The following is a 23916-nucleotide window of genomic DNA, read 5'->3' as shown; positions in this document are numbered from 1 at the left end:
ATGCTTCACCCCGAAAAAGTTTGGTACACAAGTTGTAAAATTTTTCGAGAGTTTTATTCTAGCCACTGCCAGGCAACAGAAGCCAGCTTGGCCTGATGTGCTAATCATGTAGGCCAGTGGGCAAGACTGCTGACATTACATCAAACACTCCAGGCGACCATGTTTGCAACACCGCCTATGGGTGAAGCACATAAAACAGTTAATGCTGCAACACTGTGACCATGAAGTAACATCTTGTAACTCAGAGGACTTGTGTGCTGGTAGAAACTTACTAATTGCAAATATTACCATGCCTAGCAACTTGTGTTCAGAGCGAGCCTAGGAGTGAGCTCAGAAAAGCTGATTGGATGAGTAATGTGCAACAAACCCACTCATCCCCACCAGTAAGATTACGTCAGAAGCTTAGCAGTAAGTGAATAAATAATCGAGCCTGAAGGCTCATGGTATTCAGTTGTGCTGCCATTCTGTCTGCATCTTGAACCAGAGAGAATGACAATCTGTGGAGTTTCTGAGAAACTGTGACTAACATTTTGGAGGTGACGATCTGCTGGCTGCCTGCCCGGAGATCAACTTGTCAAGTTCCGATCCGAGGAGCACCACACCCATGGCGTAGCAGCTGCTGGGCCTGGAAACTTCACCGATGCAAGAAGCAGGTGTGTGGCCAGCCCCTGCTCTCTGAGGAACCCCATACAATGGACTGCAAGCTGTCTACAATCCAGTCAGGGGAGGTGCACCCTCGCTGGCTCCTTCCTTTATTCCACTGTGTGATCCTCTGCTATTGTTTCAAATATGTATGCTCACGTCCATGTGTTATGTTTGACCTGACTTTCTGTAATTTTTTTTTTCATGGAACACATCTGAAAATGGTCATTACTAAAACTAAAACTAATAATCTGTGGATATTTATTCGTGATTATTAACTAGAAATAAAAAGAAAAATTTCGTTAATCCTGTCTGGCTTGTGGAAATCCAGAGGCAACGCAAGAAATCAAAGCAATAGCCATTTCCAGAGCTGTCTGTACAATAAGACTGAATTGTATCAGACTGTTAATTTATTCCAAACTTTAAATAAACCTTGTTAATCTTCAAGCGGATGTGCCATTTTCATAACACGAGTGGGTTTGCAGCATACTTTGTACTCGTGTATAGAACAGCTGCCTTTATGTTATCAAGGGGTAAAAATGAATGAGTAAAATCACAATTTATACTTACTGAAATTAACCAGTGATGAAATAAGAGTAATTTTATGAGCAAACTAAGGGTTTAATTACGCAATAATGAAATAAATTCGTCTTATATCACACTGTTGCTGTGTACAAGTGTTACCCCACAGTAATGACCCACTCAAATTGTTAAACAGTGCAGTTGCATCGGATCCATAACAACAACTTACTTGCTTACTAATTATGTCATAGATAACTGCATTATTGTGGGATTGTGCTGCTAGCTCTAAATCTGGACCATTTTCTTGCATGGATCGTAAATTTTTTCTCACCTGGCTAGCTGTTTATTTTATATTACTGCTGCTCACTTGATCTTATGACAACCAACTGAACACTGTGTTAGATGAAGCAACAAAGGAGGAACAGGTATAGGCTTGCAATTGTAAAGCAACAATGGAATTGTGCAGGATGATGCTATCTGTGATTGGCTCACTTTATACTGCTCAAGGGTTAAGGATAACCTGAAAGGGTTATCTCGCACTGATCAGAACATTGTTGTAGGAAGTAGAATATAGACATTGCCTTGAAACTCTGAATAAATACTATTTAAAAATAACTAAGCAAGAGGCCACAAGTAGATAACACTAACGATGAGTGAGAAATTGTGTGTGACTGTACCAGTAATAACCTGAACCTCAAAGCTTGAGATGGCTATGAACATTGAAATACAAGCAATCAAGTGAAACTGAAAGGTCTTATTTAATTAACTTGCAGTGTATATTGACTAAATGTAACAACTAAGTCAAATATGAATGAATGTTATGCTCAAAATAAAATGTAATCCACAATGTCTTCAAAATCAAATATTTTTTTACTGTAAGTGTCTTCAAATAATTTTTTTTTACTGAATTTAGCAGCAACAAATCCAACAGTGGTATTCTAAGATATAATCAGAAAATAATGTGGCAACAGATCTTAGTCATTTCATGACAACAAAAGTTTTCAATTTTTGAGATAAAAATTGGCAAGGCTTTAAAAATCGATGGTAGGCAATGAAAACCTCATAACTCGATCTGTCTGTGAAAACTTGTAATTCTAGTTACCAATAACTCCATAATTAAAGAGAGATTTGAAAGTGCATGTATTTCCCTAATCTGTCAATAACAAGGCTTCTATTACACAGTTACACTTCTAGCAACTTTCTGTATCACTTTATGTTATTTCTTAAGAAACCATTTTCCATTCACTTACAAAATTTAACAAAATGGAGTTACGCAGTTTCCATTGTCTATTATCAAAATACTTATTTCAAAACTGTTATGACAGGACTGATTCCTTTCTTTGCTGTTGAATAAATTTAGATTTTGAGATAAAATGTTTAGTTTAAATTCTCAGAAAAGTAATCATTTCCAACATGGCAACTATTTTTACAATAATATCATGGTAAGTATTCTGAGATAAATGTGGTGCTCAGATAATTAGTTGTTGATTTATTGTCAAAATGTTGGGCATTGGTGAATTGAAGGAAGGAGATCTAAAGAGGAACTCTGTGAGACAAAGGTATTGTCAAGAGTACCAATCACAACAGAACAAAGTCCATGTGTGTTGGCAGAACAATCATCCATGCAAATTCAGGCAATGGATATGGAGACAAATAGGGAGATCACACTCATAGCTGGCAGCTTTGAATGAAATAACACTCATGTTCAGCTCCTGTGTTTACTTATAAATGTTATACTTGACTAAAGTTGCTAGCATTTTGCTAGATGCACAGTGAATTAGTTCTACTCCATGATACCTCCCAAGGCATTGATTCTATTCTTTAGTCTTACAGCATAAGCTTAAAGCCAGTTGCAGGAAGTAAGAAATTAGAAGCTCATTTTTTCAGAGTCTGTAGATGCCGATAGTTCCCCCCCCCCCCCCCCCCCCCCCCCAATCACAGTACAAGAAAGTGAGCTACCACTTGTCACAGTATCCTTGTTATGAATTGTAATTTTGTACCATAATGTTGAATATCAAATGAATTTGTGATCATGCTTATGCTACCTCCTAGTAAATGTGCATCATACATATGAGTATCATAGGAACATTTAAAAATTTTCTGTTCTCAGGTTGTCTTGTTTTCAACAATATAATGGAGTGAAGGTTGTTCATAAGAAAATAAAGGAACCAGCAACATAAGGGTTGGTATCAATACCATGTTATAACGCATCTATATGATTACTCTGCAATTCACACTGAAGTACTTAGCAAAGGGTACAAGACACTACTTTCAAATACGACGACAGAAAAAAAAATCACAACACCAAGGAGGAGTTGTGTGACATAAACGAAAGTTTGTAAGCATGTTTCTACATCTGAAAGATGATGTCTACTCAAATTATGTGCCAGTCGCTTAAGAGTGGTACTAGTAGTGTCAGTATGAGGATGCATATCAGGTTTGCTTTAAATAAATGCTGTAATGGTCACGAGCATTAATTACCTTTTAGAGTGGACATGGTGAGTTGAAGTTAGTCAAGATTGAATTGAATTGAATGCCTTTAAGATGACAAAGGTGTCATAATCTGAGTTTGAACGAGGTTGCATAATAGAGCTACAAGAAGCTGGATGTTCCACCTGCAATACTGCAAAAATCCTTGGCAGGAATGTAGCCACTGTACATGATTGCTGGTAGTGGTGGTCGCAAGAATGTGTGATCGCAAGAAGACCAGACTCTGCATCATCACATGGCACTACCGAGAGGGAAGATCATTGTATTGTGGCATACTGCTCAGGTGCATCGTACTGCATCTGCAGCAGCAATTTGAGCAGCAGTTGGGACCACAGTGACACAATGAACTGTTACAAACTGGTTACTTGAAGGACAGCTCCAAGACAGATACCCTATAGCGTTCATTCCACTGGTGGCAAACCACCGCTGTTTGTGACTTCAGGGGTGTCAAGCAAGAGCTCATTGGAGGGTAGGATCAAGTTCTGTTGTTTTCTGTTGAAAGTTCATTCTGGCTTGGTGGCAATGATGGCTGTGTGTTTATTAGGTGGAGGTCAGTTGAGGGCTGTAACCAACCTGTCTGCATGCTATACACACTGGACCTACATCTAGAGTTATGGTCTGGGGTGAAATTTCGTACGACAGCAGGAGTGCTCTCATGGTTATCCCATGCTCCCTGACTGCAAAACTGTATGTCAATCTTGTGATTCAACCTGTTGTTCTGCCATTCATGAACATCACACCAGAGGGTGTTTTCCAACAGGATGATGCGTGCTCTCATATTGCTGTTGTAACCCTACACACTCTACATATTGTTGACATGTTGCCTTGGCCTGCTCAATCACCAGATCTGTCTCCAATTGAGCACATATGCATGAAAATTGATGTACCATCACTCACGATGTGTGCTATACAGGCCCTCTTGTGGAGGCCACCTAGGTTGTCCCCTGGTCCACTCTGGTGAGCCGCCAAAGAAACAGTATTATTTAAATGATCGCAAATGACTGCTCCGCCTATTATGTAATCTGCATTTCTGTTGTCCAGTCAATGTGTTCAGTGCTACACACAACCTGTACTTCATTGTATCTTACATATTTCTCTATAAACTACTGAGTTCCATACCATATTTGGTCTTGATATAGCAAACTTGGCAACAAGTGAGGGCTCTGTTTTCTCTGTGTGTTAGTGTCAGTGCTAAGTCACCTGACAAATGTCTCCATGGAAGAAATGCTCCAACATATTATTGCCCAGCAGCAGACTTGTACCGAAAAACAGCACTCTCTCACCACCCCTCTAAATCAAGTGGAATCTACGTGTCTGTAGCAGGCTACTCTCCTATCAGTGCATCCATTGTCCTTTGGACATACGATGAATTGGCTGAAGATTTGGAGTACCAGAAGACACAATCACGCCAACATTTCCAGGTTTTTCACATAAACAATGCAAACTTTGGTATGGATTTGTTTCTTTCCTGCCTTTTGTCACGCATTTATCAGTTGTTGCACCATCTTGCACCTTTGCAAGAACTGGACAGGTCATAATTTGATGAAATGTGCAAGCTTCTATCAACCTATTACTGTGTCAGAATGCATGTCATTGTGACATGTGGAATTTTACCATTGTCAGAAACGCCCAAACCAATATTACAAAGCCTGGGCTGGAGAAATACACGGGTTGAGCCACCATTGTAAATTTATCATTAGTGGCCATCATGAATCCTACACTGATCACATGGGGCAAGATGTTATTCATCTGGTCCTGGATAGGGAAGTCCGCGAGAAAGCATTTCAGTGTGAGAATCAGGCGCTTATGGATGTCCTCAATATAGCACAGTTCTTTGAAGTGTCATGGGCCGCAGGCAGTGAGATTTCTGTGGGGGTGGAGGCATCAGAAGTTGCTCGGTCAAATACTGTTAGGCACGCTGCAAGTGTTCAAGATGATGGGGAAGGTGTTGCAGCAGTACAACCTTCAACTCAGTGGCAGCATCGGTTTCAGACACAGCAGCAACAGGCCATGTTGCAGCAGTGGCCATGTGCCCCCATTCTGTCTTGTCCACACCACTTCATCCAACACAATCATGCTGCATGTCCTAAGCATTGGATGGTTCGTGCTGCATGTCCTAAGTGTTGGATGGTTTGCAACAAATGTTGAAAGAAAATCCACATTGCATCGGTGTGCAACTCTTCTTCAAACATGGCGGACATAGTAGTACCGATGGACATTAACTATCTCTCTACAATGACTCTTTCCCCGAACAAATTGTTTATTGACTTGTGCATGTTTAATAAACTGCTAAAAATGCAAGTGGACACAGGAGCTGCAGTTTTTTATTTAATCATATGGCTAGGGCCCCCCATTGGGCAGACCATTCGCCAGGTGCCGGTCTTTGAATTTGATGCCACTTCGGCAACCTGCAGTCGATGAGGATGGTGATGATGACAGCACAACACCCAGTCCCTGGGCGGGGAAAATTCCCCAACCCAGCCAGGAATTGAACCCGGGCCCAGAGGATTGACTAACCATTCAGCTACTGGGCCCAGAGGATTGACTAACCATTCAGCTACTGGGGGTCGACAGGTGCTGCAGTGACTTTAGCAAATGCACAAACATATTTGTATTTGGGATCTTCTCCTCTCACACAGGTTTCGCGGATGTTGGTTAGCTACAATAAACAGCAGATTCTCATCCTAGGTCAGTTCTCTGCTACTGTCTCTTACAAATCTGTTGTTTCCCTCTCACCTTCCTTGATGCAGATCATTCCCATACTGCAGACCTGTTCGGGTTAGATGAGTTTAACACTTTAGGTTTCTCCATTGCCAATGAGGTAAATTTAGTGTCAGATGGAGTTCCATATCAACAGCTTGTGTCCCTCTGCTGTAAGTTTTCATCTCTGTTTTCCCTTGGGCTCGGCTGTGCTACCAGTTTTCAGGCCAACATTACCATGAAAGAGCCTTCCCACCCTTGTTTTTTCTATGGGTGTGACAGGTGCCTGTCACGTCGCGCAACTCTGTCAAGGCCAAATTAGACAATTTGAAGTCGCTCAATGTCATTCTTTCTTCTAGTGAATGGGCTACACCACTGGTCATCATTAAGAGGCTGTCGGGTAAGCTTCACCTCTGCGGTGACTTCAATGTCACAATTAATGCACAGTCCATGATAGATACATACCCTTTGCCCCACTGTGATGAGTTGCTCACTAAACTGTAAGGCAGCCACTACTTTTCCAAGACTGATTTGTCAGAAGCAAACCTTCAGCACCCCTTGGGTGAGGCCACTAGGCGCCTTCTCATTGTCAATACACTTTTCAGTCTATACCATGATCAGCACTTGCCTTTGGCATCACTAACGTGTAATTTTTAGAACAGCTGTCAGCATCTGTACCCAGGTGCATCAATTAACTTGATGGTATCACTGTTTCAGGTTCTTCCACTAAAGATCACCTTAGCAATCGCCAATCGTTGTTTTCTGCTTTGCTGTCTGCGGGTCTCAAGTGCAATCTTACCAATCAGTTGAGTGGCTAGGTTTTGAGGTTTCTCACACAGGGGTAAAGTCATTGCATCACCATGTTGATGCAATTGCGGCTTTGGCGTGTCTAACCTACATTAAGGAACTGCAGGCGTGCCTAGATAAAGTTGTGCACAACCGTAAGTTTTTATTGGACGCATCCACTGTTGCTCAGCCACTGCATATGCTTTTTATAAAAATGTGCCCTTTTTCTAGTCCCCAGGTTATGACCAGGTGTTCACTTTGCTTAAATGTTAGCTTCAGTCTGCCCCATGTCTGGCCACTTTTCAGGCTGGTCAACATCTCGTGTTGGCTACAGCTGCCTCTTAGCAAGGTCTCGGCGTGGTGTTGGCGCACAAATATGCAGATGGATCTGAATAACCCAGTGCTTACACTTCTAAGACTTTAACTCCCACTAATCAGCAGTATTCTCAGATTGAAAAGGAGGCTTTAGCAATTGTGTTAGCTCTCATGAAATTTCACATCTTCTTGAATGGTTCTAAGTTCCATTTAATCACAGCTCACTAGCCATTGGTTACTCTTTTTAACTGTTCCATGCTGGACATGGCAGCGCATTGTTTGCAGTGGTGGACTCTTTTCCTCTCCTTCCAATCGAGCCATAACCGGCATTTGAATGAGATGAGTTGCTTTGTTTCTATTTAGATATTGAGAACCAGAACACGGTCCATGGTTTTCCCATCACTAGTGTCATGATAGCATAGGCCATCGCTGAGGATCCTGTACTTAGTCAGGTCCTCTCTTTTGTGCTGCAGAGTTGGCCAGGAAAAGCCCCAAGCTGTGCCTTTTATCTCTCGTGTAATTACTTCTCACTCCTGCACTACCCTTCTGTGTTTGACGGGGGTTCTTTTGTTATCTATAGGTGACGCTGCTCCCTGGATTGTGATTCCCCCTTCCTTACACCATGATTTACTGCAGCTTCTACATGTCAGTAATTTGGGGAACCTCTTGCACCAAAGCTTTGGCCTGCCAGCAAGTACTAGCAGAGCATAGGTAGTGACATTATGTGGCTTATTGCAGCTTGAACTCAGTGTTCAGCAACAGGTGGCCCTGCAGGCATCTTTATCCCTGGCTGATGCGACAGCACCCATGGAGTTGTCTACATGTCAATTTTGCTGGGTCCTTCCTAAATCAATATTCGCACATTGTAGTGGACACCTATTCCAAGTTTCTCTATGTGGTGCATTGTCCGTCCATATCCATGACGGTCACTATTTTTGCCTTGTCTAAGATTTTTGCAGTTGAAGGACTCCCATTTACTGTGGTTACTGATAATGGCACCCAGTTTGTTTCTCCAGAATTTGCATCTTTTTGTCAGGATAGCGGTGTTCACCATCTCACAGCTCCCCCATTTCATCCTCAGTCTAATGGTGAGGCCAGACACATGGTTCAGATGTTTAAAACTCAGATGCAGAAGTACTTATCTGGCAGGTACCCTGAAGCTGCTTTAGACCATTTTTTGAGTTTGTACTGTTTCACTCAAGTGGGGGACAAGATCCTGGCAGAGTTGCTTCATGGACACCAACCACAGACCCTCCTTCACCTGCTGCATCTGATGCCGTGTGTGGTAGCATTGCCGGCTCATTTCTGGCCAGGTGCGCCTGTCAGGGCTTGTGGATTTGGCTGTCATCAAGTGTCAGGGGCCAGCACCTGTGCATTGTCCACACTCCTGACAGGTGGACATCCCGTCACTTTGACCAGCTGTGGCTGTGCCTGGTGGGGCCTGTTCTGGAGGGCTCACTGCCTCCCCTGCCCCCGCTGCTGCCGATGCCTGTTCCTGTGTTGCTGACGGTCCAGTTCATACCACAGTGGGGTCTCTGATGCCCCCACTTATATCTCTAGCACTGAATGCTGACCTCGACAGTGACATTGCTATAGGGGTGCTGTCCCCAATCGTGCCCTATGGCCTCTCGTGGGAGGGGCGACAGAATGTCCTAACTGCCCCCTCATCACTTCTGCCCCTACTCGCTGGTGCCTGCCTACCACATTGCTGCAGCAGTTGCCGTCGTCAGGCAATGAAATGGACATCAGTGCTGTTATTAGTGTTTTCTGTGACTCATAATCTCAGTGCCTCTTTTTTTCTGCACCAGTGCTTTTTTTCTGCACCAGTGCCTTTTTTCTGCACCAGTGTTTTTTTTCTGCACCAGTGTTTTTTTTCTGCACCAGTGCTGTTTTTCTGTACAATGCTTTTTTTTCTGTACCAGTGCTTTTCTTCTGTACCATGTATTTTTCTGTGCCTAGAGTTTTTATGTATGTATGTGGTTTTCCCACCCCTGAAAGGGAGGAGTGATGTACCTTCACTCATGATATGCGCGATTTCAGAAATCGCACATCCAAACAGTTCACAGGTCTGCTTATAGAGGCCACCTGGATCAGCACCCTGGTGAGCCGCCAGAGAAACAATATTATTTAAGTGATCACAGACAAGTGCTCAGCCTATTCTGTAATTGTATTACTATTGTCCAGTGAGTGTGTTCAGTGCTACACACAACTTGTACTCATGCTATGTTACATATTTCTCTATAAAGTACTACAGTCCCTAAATCACATTTGTTCTTGCCATAGCAAAAGCTCCAGCGTCATCCACAAACAGCATTAACCATCCTTGTACTGACCAACCAAGTGCAACAGACATGGAACTCCATTCCACAAGCTAACATCTGGATCTGTACAACACAATGCATGCATGTTTGCATGCTTTCATTCAACATTCTGGTGGTTACATTGGTTATTAATACACCAGCATTTGACATTTGCAATGGCTTGTCTTGCACTTACATCAACCTGTGGTCTAAGTTTTTCTATGATAGCTGTGATTTCTCTTATTTTATTGGGATGTTCATTCCTCCCCATATAAGTGAGATGCTACAAGATATTATTTTCATTCAGAGTTGAAGGTTGTTGCATGAAATTTCATGAAAAGATTTTATTGAAATGAAAACATTGGTTTTAATGAATGCCATAGCAGAGAATGGATAGCCCTTGAGTAAGCACATGATTTACTGGATTTGTTGCAACTGCTATGAATTATGAAAATAAAATGCAGTATTTTTTTAACCTTTCCTACAATATTTTCTGTACCACATGACTGTTACAACTTAACTCATTATTAACTGAAATATATAGACATTCAATTATGTCACCATAGATAACTGTTTACTGTGGAAAGACCACATTGGTACCAGGTGGTTACATTCAAAGTGCAGCTACTTACGGATGTCCAGTGTGAGCTGTAGTTATCATATGGCAGCGAAACTTGGTAGATATGCTATTGGGTTAATGCGGACATCCGTGCTGTCATCTGGCAACCTATAACATGGCTGAACTGTGTGATTATTGAGAGGGACAATAAGCTGTCAGCAAAACTGTTTTATGTGAACAGCAGCAATTATAGTACTGCATTGAGAGGGTATAACCAACTAAAAGGTCTGAGGAGAGGCCTGATGTCATTAAATTTTTGAAAGAAGATGATAATGAAATTTGAAAACACGGGTGAGTCTGGTGTGACAGTTGGAAGAGGAAAGCGTCCTATCCTGGTGGAAGTTATTTACAGGGTTGCTACTGCTGCAACTGACCATGCAGCATATGCCCCCACCCCCACCAACCCAGATAGTGTTAGTGCTCATTAAGCGTCATGAGAACTGTCCATCCCATGGTCAACAGTATGTAAAGTTTTGCAATCTATTTTACACTGATACCTACGCATGATCCAGATGTTGCAGCAACTGAACCCTTATGATCTGTAGCAGTGTTCTCAATTCTCTCTCAGTTTCTACCATGGATCAAAGTTGATGACATGTGGCTGGGTATTATTATGTGGAGTGGGTGCAATGAATACACAGAACTGCCAAATTTGGGGAAATGTTAAACCATGTGTTGTGCATGAAGAGCCATTGCGCTCACTGTGTGTGACTGTGTGAAGAGAGAAAACCTGAGCGCTTTTCAGCTGTCTGCACATTGTCAAGAACCTTGTATAGCCTGTGATTGCTGCTCTGGAAGAGCGTAACTGTGTGGAAACTACTGTTTTGATACAAGATGGGGCAATTCCTCATGTCGCTTGCCCAGTGAAAGCCCTCCATACTGCAATCTTCCATGAACATGTTATCTCTAGAGGTTTTCCTGAGACATGGCGTGCAAGATCATCTGGTCTGAATCCATGGGGCTTTTGGCACTGGGGATGTCTAAAAGAACACGTTTACCAGGGACATGGTCGGTCTTGACCTGATCTGAAGGCCGGTGCACAGGAACACATTGCCCCAATTCCACCACAACTGGTACGAGCAACTGTTGATCACATCATTTTATGCATGCAGCATCTCGTTGACATCTCCAGTGCTCATACAGAACAAACTGCGTAAGCTGCGGTTGCTAATAAAATATACATTACACATTTTTTATCTGTTTAACCTTTTCTGCCCAAATCCCATTCCTAATCCATTACATATGGAAACATTTCTGTATATGTTTCTTGCGTTCAAAGCTCCAAATTTAAACCTGGTAAGTTGGTTCTGCATTAAAGCGCTAGAATATGTACCAAGTTTCGCTGCCATATGACAATTACAACTCGCACTGGATCTCTGTGAGTGGCTGCTCTTTAAGGGGGGAAGTAACGAAGAATGTAAATATTAATTTTAAAAAATCATTACAGCCTTATTTATTAATGTAAAAATCTAAACTTTTGCATGTGTAAAGCAAAAGAGCTGTGTGTTAACGGAAAAATATAATGAAATATGCAGGATTAATATTTTGCCAGAAATTTGAATTCTTTTATTGTCTTTTTTTTATAAAAAGCCATAACTCAAAATCTAATCTTGCAATTAATCGGAAAATTTTATTTTAGTGTCCTGGGAAGGCTATAAGAGCACTGAACTACAGTTATTAATTTACAGAACAAATTGTATCACCAACGGAGTTTTCAAATTTGCACATCCAAAATTAACTTTTTTTCTACATACAATCATCTAAAAATCAGAATGTAGTGGCAGGATCTCGTATTTTTTAGTTCCAGGGTGACAGCAACATGTTGCGAAAAGTTCCTGAAAATTTCATAGCATTAGAGCATATACTTTTTGAGAATAGACTTTTAATAACGTAAAAAAATATAAAATAGAGAAAATGAGGTTCAAAGATTTTCTTCTCATACTTCTACATGTAATAAGCTAACCTCAATTTTAAAATCCTCTACACTAATATTCCCCATACCCCAGGTTTCTCTTCTCTCCTCTTCGAATCTGCCTGCCCTGTATTTGCAGGATAGACACTGATCTGTTAGCTATTTTGACTCTGCTATCCTCGATGGTGTAAAATGCTTTTGTTATAAACAGACCAGGATCTATACCACTTAGTAGCGACAGGTAGCTTTCTCAGATGAATCATGTTTTATGCTCCATGAGACAGACGGTTGTTGGCATGTATAGCGTCAAGCGTCTAAAAACAAACACCCTCTAACAATCGAGGGAGCGTTATGGTCTGTGGAATATTATCGTGGCATTCCTTGGGTGCAGTGTTGCCAACTCAGCCGAAAAATATTCTCAACTGGCAGCCGAAAATCTGGCAGATTTCTCGTACTGCTGAAACACGATTACATAATTTCATTAATTTAATCTAATTAACATAATTCACATTGTTATTGAAATATTAACGTTAAATAAGAAATGGAATTAACATCTTGAATGGTCTTTTAGAATAAACAGCTTAATACATTGTTTAACAATCAGTATTTTGATTATTATAGACTACTGTGTGACATCTGACGCAATAATAAATTGCAGTGGGAAAACAGTGGGTTGCTTGAATAGACAATCGCACTTCTACATCTGTACTCTGCAAATCACCGTGAGTGCAGGGCATGGGAGACCTCCCACTGTACCAGTTATTGGGGTTTCATGTATGCAGCGTGAGAATAATGATTGTTTAAATGGCTTTGTGTGTGCTGTTATGAATCTAATCATTTCCTCATTATCCCTATGTGAGCGATAAGTAGGTGTTGGTAATATATTCCTAGAGCCATCATTTAAAGCTGGTCCTTGAAACTTTGCAAGTAGGCTTGCTTGAGATAGTTTATGGCTATTTTCAAGAATCTGCCAGTTCAGTTTCTATAGTATCTCTGTGACATTCTCCCATGGTCAGACAAACCTGTGACCATTTGTGCTGCTCTTCTTTGTATACATCCAATATCCTCTGTTAGTCGTATTTGGTAGGGGTCCCGCACTCTTGCGCAGTGTTCCTGAATGGGTGGCATGAGCGATCTGTAAGCAATCTTCTTTGTAGACTGATAGCATTTCCCCTGTATTCTACGATTAAACCGCAGTTCACCTGCTTTACCCCACAACTGAGCCTACGCTATCATTTGATTCCATATCCCTACAAAGCGTTACACCCAGGCAAATTGTACGAGTTGGCCGATCCCATCGATTTTATAGTCATAGGATACTACGTTTTTTCGTTTTGTGAAGTGCACAGCTTTACATTTCTAAACATTTAAAGCTAGTTGCCAATCTTTGCACCACTTTGAAATCTTATCAAGATCTGGATGAATATTTATGCAGCCTCATTCAGACAGTACTTCACTATAGATAACTGCGTCATCTGCAAAAAGCCTCAGGTTCCTCAGCGTCATCGATATACAACATGAGCATCAAGGATCCCACCACACTTCCTTGGGGCACACGCAAAATTACTTCTACCTCTGACGATGAGTCTCCATCTAAGACAACATATTGCGTCCTTCCTACCAAAAAATCCTCTGTCCCGTCACGAATTTCGCTTGATACCCCATATAATCGTAGTTTTGATAATAAGCGTAGAGGTAGTACAGAGTCAAACGTTTCTCGAAAAATCAAGAAATACTGCATCTATCTGACTGCCTTGGTCCAAAACTTTCAGCATGTCATGTGAAAAAAGTGGCAGTTATGTTTGAGCTAAGAATATCTTCTATGATTCTACAACAAATCTATGTCAAGGACATTGGACGGAAGTTTTGTAATCACTTTTACTAACTTTCTTGTAAACAGATGTAATCTGCGCTTTCTTCGAACTACTGAGCATGGTTTTTTGCTTCACGGTTATACAACAGATTATACACTCCTGGAAATGGAAAAAAGAACACATTGACACCGGTGTGTCAGACCCACCATACTTGCTCCGGACACTGCGAGAGGGCTGTACAAGCAATGATCACACGCACGGCACAGCGGACACACCAGGAACCGCGGTGTTGGCCGTCGAATGGCGCTAGCTGCGCAGCATTTGTGCACCGCCGCCGTCAGTGTCAGCCAGTTTGCCGTGGCATACGGAGCTCCATCGCAGTCTTTAACACTGGTAGCATGCCGCGACAGCGTGGACGTGAACCGTATGTGCAGTTGACGGACTTTGAGCGAGGGCGTATAGTGGGCATGCGGGAGGCCGGGTGGACGTACCGCCGAATTGCTCAACACGTGGGGCGTGAGGTCTCCACAGTACATCGATGTTGTCGCCAGTGGTCGGCGGAAGGTGCACGTGCCCGTCGACCTGGGACCGGACCGCAGCGACGCACGGATGCACGCCAAGACCGTAGGATCCTACGCAGTGCCGTAGGGGACCGCACCGCCACTTCCCAGCAAATTAGGGACACTGTTGCTCCTGGGGTATCGGCGAGGACCATTCGCAACCGTCTCCATGAAGCTGGGCTACGGTCCCGCACACCGTTAGGCCGTCTTCTGCTCACGCCCCAACATAGTGCAGCCCGCCTCCAGTGGTGTCGCGATAGGCGTGAATGGAGGGACGAATGGAGACGTGTCGTCTTCAGCGATGAGAGTCGCTTCTGCCTTGGTGCCAATGATGGTCGTATGCGTGTTTGGCGCCGTGCAGGTGAGCGCCACAATCAGGACTGCATACGACCGAGGCACACAGGGCCAACACCCGGCATCATGGTGTGGGGAGCGATCTCCTACACTGGCCGTACACCACTGGTGATCGTCGAGGGGACACTGAATAGTGCACGGTACATCCAAACCGTCATCGAACCCATCGTTCTACCATTTCTAGACCGACAAGGGAACTTGCTGTTCCAACAGGACAATGCACGTCCGCATGTATCCCGTGCCACCCAACGTGCTCTAGAAGGTGTAAGTCAACTACCCTGGCCAGCAAGATCTCCGGATCTGTCCCCCATTGAGCATGTTTGGGACTGGATGAAGCGTCGTCTCACGCGGTCTGCACGTCCAGCACGAACGCTGGTCCAACTGAGGCGCCAGGTGGAAATGGCATGGCAAGCCGTTCCACAGGACTACATCCAGCATCTCTACGATCGTCTCCATGGGAGAATAGCAGCCTGCATTGCTGCGAAAGGTGGATATACACTGTACTAGTGCCGACATTGTGCATGCTCTGTTGCCTGTGTCTATGTGCCTGTGGTTCTGTCAGTGTGATCATGTGATGTATCTGACCCCAGGAATGTGTCAATAAAGTTTCCCCTTCCTGGGACAATGAATTCACGGTGTTCTTATTTCAATTTCCAGGAGTGTATTTAGAAGAGGAGCTAACTCTTCCCCAAATTCAATATAGAATCTGATAGGTCGGCCGTTGTGGCCGAGCAGTTCTAGGCGCTTCAGTCTGGAACTCCGCGACGGCTACGGTCACAGGTTCGAAACCTGCCTCGGGCATGGATGTGTGTGCTGTCCTTAGGTTAGTTAGGTTTAAGTAGTTCTAAGTCTAGGGGACTGATGACCTCAGATGTTAAGTTCCATAGTACTCAGAGCCATTTGAATCTGATAGGTATTCCATCAGGTCCTGGTACTTTGTTCAATTTTAACAATTTCACCTGTTTCTCAACACTACTGACACTAACATTTAATTCATTAATCTTTTCAGTGGTAGGAGGATTAAATTGGGGCATTCCTCCCAGGTTTTCCTTTGTAAGAGAACTTTTGGAAACGGAGTTAAGCATTTCAGCTTTTGGTTTGCTACCCTCAGTTTCAGTTCCTGTCTTACTTGCTGTGACTCGATGCTAAGTTTGGTGCTCCTAAAAGCCTTTACATACGACCAGAATTTCTTTGGGTTTTGAGTAAGATCATTGACAGTATTATGCTATGGAGGTCAATGAAGGCTTCACGCTTTGCTCTCTTGACAGCCAAATACATTTCATTCAGCATCTCTCTATCTGTAGCCCAATGCTTTGTTTTGCACTTATTACTCACTTACTTTAGAAATTTTTTTTTACGGTGACTATATACCAGGGAGGGTACCTTCCATTATGAACTTATCTACCGCGTTCATGGCTATCCAGTGCATGGTCAACTATTCTGAACATATGTATCTTTCTACTTGTTTTAACTGTCCTTTGTACTTTGGTAATAATTGGTGCTATAGCCATATCATGGTCACTGATACCAGTTTCGATGTGGAATCCTCAAAGAGGTCAGGTCTATTCGTTACCATTAGATCTAATACATTTCCATCACAAGTGGTGTTCCGAACTACCTGTTCTAGGTGGTTTCAAGAGAAGACGTCTGCCGGCTTAGCTGAGTGATACAGTGTTTGCCCACCATTCCACGGTCCTGGGTTCGGTTCCCAGCCGGGTTGGAGGATTTCTATGCTCGTGGACTGGGTGTTGTGTTGTCCTCATCATCATTTCATCCTCATCACTTACATGCAAGTCGCCCAATGGGGCGCCGACTGAAATAAGACTTGCTCTTGAGGGCCGAATTTCCCCAGATGGGGCCTCCCGGTCAACAAGGCCACACGATCACTTCATTCCATTTTTTTCAGGGAAGGCAGTTAATAATGTTTCACAAGATGTCTTGTCACACCCTCCACTAACAAAAGTTTAATTTTCTCAATTGATGGTTTGATGACTAAAGCCTCGCTTGATGATTGCAGTATGAGTGGGGAAGATACATACAAGCGAACAGAGGTTTTCTCTAAGGTTTTCAGTTAATGCAGGAGGTCAGTGTGGTGGGCAATAGAAGGATTCAATTCCCATTGCATGCCCATTCCTGATACTGAACCTTGTCCAAACAATCCTGCATCCAGATTCAATTTCTATCTTGGTGGACTAGAGTTTCTTGTCTGTAAACCACCTTCATTTCCCATGACAACATTCTTCAAATAAATACTTAAATTTTCCCCAAAAATCTCACTGCTGTCAATTTCAGCTTTCGACCAGCTTTCTGTACCTAGTATTATGTGAGCACTAATTTTCAGGGGTGCTTCTAGCTGTGGCGCCTTGTTGAGAATGCTTTTGCAGTTAACTACTAGAATTTTAATGCCATCACCTGTAGGTGCATTCTTCTGGACCTGACCTTGTACGTCTGAGTCTTCTACAGCTGTCGTTATCTGGATTCGATGGAGAGTCGATTAATCTAAACAATCCTTGTGGGTACCCGACACAGAGTGAGCTACCTGGGTAGAAACCTCTGATGTTTAGGGCACGCCTGACCCATTTTGAGAGATTCTAGACCCCTATGGCGCAAGTCTAGGAAGTCGCAGCTAGCTTGTGACCGAAATCTCGAAGTCAGAATCAGGAGACTATGATCAGTTATGGGGACAATGCTGCAAATTGTGAGCTCTGTGCACAAGGCTAGTCTTCCCAAACTTCTCTGCCAGTTGCTGGAACGTTACAAGAATGACCTTGGAGCCCAGACAACAGGCATCATTTGTGCCAATGTGCACCACAATCTCCATTTGGTTGCGTCCTTTCCCCTGAACAGCTAGTGAAATAGCCTCCTTTCATGCTGAATGACGCCCTCAGGCTTATGCACTGAGTTCGCCTGGTGTTCCTTCCTGTCCATTACCGCCATTCCCCAAAGGTGTACCATTATTCGCCATACCTTAAAACTGCTACCAATTAATAGACCCTACCCTTTTCCGTTTCACTCACGTTGACATGGGACAAAGGAGGTTCCCCCAAAATAGGTGAAATGAGTCCCACTGGCTCAGCTTCAGTTTCAGTGAAAAACAGCATCTCAAACATGTTGGTTAGGGGAATCGGTCTAACACACTGAGCCTTCCTGATTCCCCTCTACCCTGTACGCCTATATCTACGCTTGACACGCCACTTACAGTCAAGTTGATGAGGAATGACAGATCCTGTACTTCTCAAAGTGGAGACAGGATTCACAGGAGAGGCTAGTACTTGAGGTACCTTTTGGTACCACAGGTACAAGACTCTTGGGAGCTCTTCCAATACATCGATTCATGGCAGCTGCCAGTCGTTTGAGAGTAGTCAGGGGCGATTTACAGTTGCTTACAAATGTCAACCAACTCATCCCATGTTCAAATTGCCAACGCCCTTGCCGCAGTGATAACACCAATTACCATCAGATCATCGATGTTAAGACGTGTCGGGCTTGGCTAGCACTTTGATCGGTAACAGTCCGTGTGTGCCAAGTGCTGTTGGCAAGTGGGGTGCACTCAGCCCTCGTGAGGGCAGTGGAGGAGCTACTTGACTGAGAAGTAGCGGCTCCAGTCACGAAAACTGACACTGGCTGGGAGAGTGGTGTGCTGACCACATACCCCTCCATATCCACATCCAGTGACGCCTGTCGGGTGAGGATGACACGGCGGGTGCTCGGTACTGTTGGGTCTTCCGGGGCCTGTTCAGACAGAGTTTAGTTTTTGAGCTTAATTATTGTCGTTAGCAATCTCGACAGTACCTTTAATTTACGATAAACGTAGATAACATATACTCCTCTTGAAATGGAAAACTAATTGTAACACAATATGTTAGTTACAATATCCTCTACAGTAACTAAATCACAAACGCCGATTTAATACTACAAATTAGCTTATGCACAGGACAATGGTAACTTCCGAAAATTCTCAGAAGTGTACCTTTATTTACGTTGATGTACACTGAAACTCGGGATGATTAATTCTTTGACAGTATCATGGAATCACAGATGCTGATTAGCTACTAAATAAGCCACTCAAATTCTCCTAACTTAGGAAAATTAAGAAAATTTTCAAAACTATGGTTCTGAAAGCGTTCGAAAATTCTGAAAAGTAAACTGGCATGAAACATGCATACTGTTCTCGAAAATTTTAAAAGAACAATAATAAGACTAAACCTACAATTGATGAGTCTACAGGGGCACTCGCAAACGTGCGAAATTTCACAATATATCACAATAGAAACGATTATTGATACAATCGATGAAAGATTATGCAGAAGCGACGCGAACAGTGAAATATGCCGATCTACATTTTGAAATCGACACATTAACGTGGCAAAAGGGGTCTCACACAAGGGAAAATAGCGAAGTCGGCTTTTACCTATTAATAAACGTACGAATTGCACGGATTTTTTGCTTAGCTGATTCTGTGATAACTTCTACATTGGCCTGCCGAAGATGACGGCTGCAGCGTCATTTTATCTCAGTCAAAATCACGAAAATGTGCAGCACCAACAAAGCACGTCTTCTACCTGGAGCAGATAACATTGCATGCCACAATACAGTCTGCAGTGCTATTACAGCCATTCTTATTATCAATAATTCACTGGTATCAGTGTCTAGTCGTTTCCAGTGCATTAATTTGAATAAGCAACCAGTTTTCTTAGACTTCTGAACGTTTTGTTAAAAATGCCGACGAAACATCCATATACGCTACAATTTAGAGAAGAATGATTAAAAAATGAAGAGTTAAAAGACTGGATTCAAAAGATGTCGACAGATAAAACAAAGGAACGATGTCGTTTATGTCAGTGTTTTCCAAGCTGAAAGTATTCTGTACTGACAAAGCATTCAAATCCTACAAGCATAGAGTAACCAGACGTTCGGATAAATACGGACATCTCCTCCTTTCTATCTGTTTGTCCGAGTTCCGGGCGGATTTTTACATCGTCCACCTTTTTCGCAAAGTTGACCGTAATAAAATTATATTTGCAATTATTCCCGTTCTGTTGCTCTTTTCTTCAATACCTTATCTACAGATGGTGGTAGTATCGTCGATTTTTCACTACTGATCATAGATCGACATATAAGCATGTGCAAATATCCATTATTTAAAGTTTCTGTTCCGTTATTATCAGTTCCGGATTCACATTGTCCTGGCTTGGCATAGTATGTTTCATATCATGTACTCAGTACTCGTGTATGAGTGTGATTTGCTGTTTATTGATAGTCTTTCAAATGGTTCAAATGGCTCTGAGCACTATGGGACTTAACTTCTGAGGTCATCAGTCCCCTAGAACTTAGAACTACTTAAACCTAACTAACCTAAGGACATCACACACATCCATGCCCAAGGCAGGATTCGAACCTGCGCCGTAGCGGTCGCGCGGTTCCGGACTGTAGCGCCGAGAACCGTTCGGCCACTTCGGCCGGCCGATAGTCGTCTATCCCTTGATTTGATAAAGAAGTTAAACTTTTTTGTGGAGGAAGCTATGTTGTGGCATCAATCGTGAAATGAATATTTAAAACGACGACTCTGCATCTTTGACAACTTTTTCTGTTTCAAATGCATGTATCTTAAAAAAGATGTTAACTACAGTGATGCTGAAAAAATCCTTTTGTATTCGGAAGGTAAACGTCAAACTTTAGAAGGTGAAGATGTAAAATGTTTTGACCAATTCTGTAATTTTAGTCAATTTCTGAAACAGAATAATAATGATCCTGAATTTAGTTGGTTATCTTGTAGTAAAAAATGGCCCAAGTATTCTTGTGAAAGTAAGTTTGTTGATTTTCACTCCAAGTTGTTAAAACCTTCTGAATACTTTTTCAGTATATCAGGGCACAATGCAAAAAAAAAAAAAAAAAAAAAAAAAAAAAAAAATCTCCATCTGCAGGCCACAAGTGGCCCATCGGGACCATCCGACCGCCGTGTCATCCTCAGATGAGGATGCCGATAGGAGGGGGGTGTGGTCAGTACACCGCTCTCCCTGTCGTTATGATGGTTATCTGTGACCGGAGCCACTACTATTCGGTCGAGTAGCTCCTCAATTGGCATCACGAGGCTGAGTGCACCCCAAAAAATGACAACAGCGCATGGCGGCCCGGATAGTCACCCATCCAAGTGCCGACCACGTCCGACAGCGCTTAACTTCGGTGATCTGACGGGAACCGGTGTATCCAATGCGGCAAGGCCGTTGCCCACAATGCAAATGTAGAAAGAGTATTTTCGCTCATTACAACACAGTGGACTGATGACAGGATAGGTTGAACCGTGAATCAGTTAAGGGCACGTTCATGGTCCAGTATGATTTAAAAGAAATTTCCCGTGTATATTTTTACAACTACCTGCTAAGCAAGCCTACGTTTCCACAGAAAATTGGCTCTTCAGAGAAGTACCAATAAAAGTTAGGGAATGTATGTTATGTCTATTAATTAATTCATTTATTAAATTTAAAAGTGCGTCCATGTGTCCTCTTTTTCCTAACTATGTCCTTCCTCATCCTATACAAGCATGTGGAAGCGGCTAAACCATTTCCTGGTGCTAGACAGTCTAAACTGAGTTTTTAGCCTATAGTTCCATCTCGCAACAGCTAGAGCCAAGGCTGGAATGGCATTATTTGGTAGCAGGTGGGCTGATTTTGGTTAGTGGACCAGAGAGCGAGGTCATTGGTCCCATCGGATTAGGGAAGGCTGGGGAAGGAAGCTGGCTGTGCCCAGGGAACTATCCCGGCTTTTGCCTGGATCGATGCAGGGAAATCATAGAAACCTAAACCAGAGTGGCCCGACGCGTGTTTGAACCGTTGTCCTCCTGAATGCAAGTCCAGTGTGCTACCCACTGCGTCACCTCGCTCGGTATATTTGTTAGTATGCATTGTGGTATACTGTTTGTCAGTGCTTTCACTGTGGTGTCATATGCAGAGCACGCACCTCCAGGTAGCACCACAGGCGTCGATAGGTCGACAACCTATTCCAGAGACGGCGTATAGCCCAGCGATTACCACAACAAGAAGTCGCAGCGGTGGCGCCGCCAGAGAAGTGATTCACGACAGTACCACAGCACGGTGGGCAGCTCCAAGTCAACTCGACTACTAAGACCACCTTCTACTTTTGTACTTTGCGCCACATCGTCTGCTTCTAGCGAGTCCACACCAGCCCGTCTTTAATGAAAATTTTAGTGGGATAAGAATTGTTTACTATCCAGCCTTAGCTTCTGGAATAGAAATGGAACTTAAGGATCTGCTGCTGACCTAATTTGTAAAAAGTTGAGTATTCGTCAATAAATGTGTGTGTTCTTGTCACTAATCATTATCAGGGTTTCAGTGTTCCCCTCATTCTAATCTCATAGTGTTTCCCTCAGCACACTATAAATAACTCAGGATGGCGACAAGTAAAATCTCCTTCTGTGGTTGTATCAAAAGTGTCAGCTAATGTGGAAGTCAACACCGACGCCGGCCACGGTGGCCGAGCGGTTCTAGGCGCTTCAGTCCGGAACCGCGCGACTGCTACAGTCGCAGTTTCGAATCCTGCCTCGCGCATGGATTTGTATGATGTCCTTAGGTTAGTTAGGTTTAAGTAGTTCTAAGTTCTAGGGGACTGATGACCTCAGATGTTAAGTCCCATAGCGCTCAGAGCCATTTTTTCAGCACCGACACAAACAAGGAAGGATAAAGTTGCGACTGCTGGTAGCAGGAATCCAAAATTATCTGTACAAAACTTGAAAATTAAAATACTTCTTTATTTCTAAAAATAAAATAGATATAACTTAACTTGAGATGCCTCCTGCAAGCAATTACTGTTCACTAATACTACTCTCAGAACATGGGCTAAGTATCGTCTTCCTAATACTCAGTACTGATCCTCTAGAAGTCTGTGACCAAACTGGACCGACCAGTGATGGGCAGCTGGTTAAATCAGCGTGGATAGGGGGCGCAGAAATTCAGTCTTCTTGGAGTTGTGGCGCTGCCCACTCTTTCCATCAGCACAGGGATCAGCGCCTTCTTGATACTGTTCGCAGTGCTGCGTTGGTTGGTGTGCAATCGATGCTTTAGGACTGCACAAAAATACGACACAATAGCATCGAGGAGGGAAAGGATCTGTGCGAGTTACAGGATTAATTTTTGTTTTTGCCCCCCTACCCACCCTTGTTATTTGTTATTTATTTCATGCTGTTTCTTTTTATGGCAATGGCCTTGCCGTAGTGGATACACCGGTTCCCGTGAGATCACCGAAGTTAAGCGCTGTCGGGAGTAGTCGGCAATTGGATGGGTGACCATCCAGGCCGCCATGCGCTGTTGCCATTTTTCAGGGTGCACTCAGCCTCGTGCTGCCATTTGAGGAGCTACTCGACCGAATGGTAGCGGCTTCGGTCAAGAATACCATCTTACGGTCGGGAGTGAGGTGTGCTGACCCCACGCCCCTCCTATCCACATCCTCCACCGAGGATGACAAGGCGGTCGGATGGTCCCGGTAGGCCACTCGTGGCCTGAAGACGGAGTGAGTGTTTCTTTTTATGTGTATGGTACATAGTATGTGGACTTTTGACTCAGGACAGACACTACTACTGAGACGAGTGTGTCAAAAAAAATGGCTCTGAGCACTATGGGACTTAACATCTACAGTCATCAGTCCCCTAGAACTTAGAACTACTTAAACCTAACTAACCTAAGGACAGCACACAACACCCAGTCATCACGAGGCAGAGAAAATCCCTGACCCCGCTGGGAATCGAACCCGGGAACCCGGGCGCGGGAATCGAGAACGTTACCGCACGACCACGAGCTGCGGACACGAGTGTGTCTTTCGTATGTGAAGTCTAATCCAAATTCCTTACACACACGGCTTCTGTGTCACAGGATGATTTCTTAATGCGTGT

The 23916-nt window shown here is 43.3% G+C and overlaps 1 pseudogene; it reads right to left on the bottom strand.

The window, feature by feature from the left end:
* Positions 1 to 21125: 21125 nt before the first annotated feature.
* LOC124723614 lies at positions 21126 to 21243 on the bottom strand (annotated as a pseudogene).
* Positions 21244 to 23916: the final 2673 nt, after the last annotated feature.

Source organism: Schistocerca piceifrons, chromosome X, assembly GCF_021461385.2.
Source record: "Schistocerca piceifrons isolate TAMUIC-IGC-003096 chromosome X, iqSchPice1.1, whole genome shotgun sequence".
NCBI classification, from domain to species: domain Eukaryota; kingdom Metazoa; phylum Arthropoda; class Insecta; order Orthoptera; family Acrididae; genus Schistocerca; species Schistocerca piceifrons.
The sequence above is the reverse complement of the archived record's forward strand: the minus strand, read 5'-3'. Positions and strand labels throughout refer to the sequence as shown.